The 2200-nt window shown below is 39.6% G+C and overlaps 1 pseudogene; it reads right to left on the bottom strand.

The window, feature by feature from the left end:
• Positions 1-227: 227 nt before the first annotated feature.
• On the bottom strand, positions 228-327 carry LOC142147616 (U6 spliceosomal RNA; annotated as a pseudogene).
• Positions 328-2200: the final 1873 nt, after the last annotated feature.

Below are 2200 nucleotides of genomic sequence, written 5' to 3'. Positions count from 1 at the left end.
GAGGAATATTATAAGCTTGTCTGAAGAGGTGGGGTTTCAGAGAACACTTGAAAGTTTGTAGACCAGAGGAGAGTCTTATTGTGCGAGGTAGAGAATTCCATAGAGTGGGTGTAGTCCTGAAAAAGTCCTGTAACCGGGAATGGGAGGATGTAATGAGGGTGGATGAGAGACGCAGATCATGTGCAGAACGGAGTTACCGAGTTGGGAGATATTTTGAGACAAGAGAGAAAAATATGGAACGCTTCACGAATTTGCGTGTCATCCTTGCACAGGGGCCATGCTATTCTTCTCTCATCCATATGCATGAAGGTATTCTGAACTATTTACAATGGGTGATAGACATTATATTTAAATTTTGATACAAACTATTTAGGTAGAAGTTTGGCTTTTGAAAACACAACGCGGTAGATTCAACTCAGCGAGAGGTGCCGCTGAACATCCCCTCAATGATCAGATGCGCATATTGCTGGTGATTATGGTAAGAAACCTCAACTCATTTTTCTGCGCTCCTCTTTGGGGCACGAGGAAAAATGAGCAGAATTTTCTGTGCAAACTCTGAAGCGATGTGCCTCCGTGGACTGTTCCAGAGACACATCGCATGGCCCCGCTGAATTAAATCTGCCTAATGTTGTTAATAGTTATAAATAAAAGGTACATTATGGACCTCATTCAGACGCAAAGTCCGTTTTAGGCGCTTCGAACAAAGAAACACTATCGCGCATGCGCAGCAAGCACCATATCCGCCTGCATCTTCGACGCAATTAACACTTACGACAGCTTGCGGCTCACTACGATAGCATGGGTGGAATGCGGAATTGTGAAGGCGTGACCATGCAAATACATCTAAGTCGCCGTGGGGCGCAGACGCAACTCACGTCAAAAAAGGGCTAAAACTGTGTGGCAGAAATTAGGTGGCGCAAGCGGTTAGCTAGCTGTACAAACTGGTCGCAGCTTGGTAGGGTATTACAACTGGGACGCGACTGGGGTTGCATGCTACTCGTAATACCCTACCAAGCTGCGGCACACTCCCACTCCTACACTTCTTAAACTGACTTTCCGTACGACTCTAAATGAGGTCCTATATGTTACTTTAGCACCAAAAAGTAGGTTCTGTAGTTTGAAAAATTGGTAATAATAAAACTATTTTATGATCCTATGCAAGCAGTCTTATTGCAATTTAAATAATGGCTTTGGAATAGTACAACCTAAACTTAATTTCATGTAGATTACTGAAAAATATACAGTATTTATTTAATATAGTTATAATTCTGTAAAACAGTAAAACATCTTTTTTATGTTGAACTGTTAATCAGATGATATATGTGGGTATTTACACTTGGCACACAATTGACATAGATGTGACTTATGCAGCTGATGTCAAATATGTTTGCACGCTCCAAGTTTCACAATTCAATATCTGTCAGCATAAGGTATAATGCTTGGCAAGGTGGCACATGTTACATAAGGCGGTAATTCATACCGTATTATTATGGAGCACTGGAAAATTTCCACCTTCAAGCATAGCTAGCAACTTTTATATATTGAGTTCTCAAGTCTTGGCATCGGTTGTAATCCTATAAATTATACAGCACTTTTGCGTAGTTGTGTGGAAGTTTTCTGTTCAAAATTCAATGTCCCGTTTCTTTCCTTTGATCACCATCATGAACCTTTATGAAAGAGGAAGTTATAAAAATACATTTTTTGGTTTGAGCAAGGAGGGGCAGCCAATCAAGTGGAATGTAGGACCAAGAAAAACGTGTACAGATTGAAACAGAATTTATGAAAACAATCTGAAATATAAACAGAATTAAAGACATGTCTAGATCCAGGTTTCCCATGGTTCTATTACTGTACTGTACTTTACTGTACACACACATATATATATATATATATATATATATATATATATATATATATATATATATATATATATATATATTGTATATATACACAGAGAGAAAGAGGGAGAGAAATTAAGTAGTGCACTTTTCGTTCTACCTTTGCCCATATATACTGCATATATATATATATATTAGGGATGAGCGCGCTCGGATTTCTGAAATCCGAGCCCACCCGAACGTTGCGGATCCGAGTCGGATCCGAGACAGATCCGGGTATTGGCGCCAAATTCAAAAGTGAAACTGAGGCTCTGACTCATAATCCCGTTGTCGGATCTCGCGATACTCGGATCCTATAAATT

Source organism: Mixophyes fleayi, chromosome 3, assembly GCF_038048845.1.
Source record: "Mixophyes fleayi isolate aMixFle1 chromosome 3, aMixFle1.hap1, whole genome shotgun sequence".
NCBI classification, from domain to species: Eukaryota; Metazoa; Chordata; class Amphibia; order Anura; family Limnodynastidae; genus Mixophyes; species Mixophyes fleayi.
This window is presented reverse-complemented; position numbering and strand designations above follow the sequence as displayed.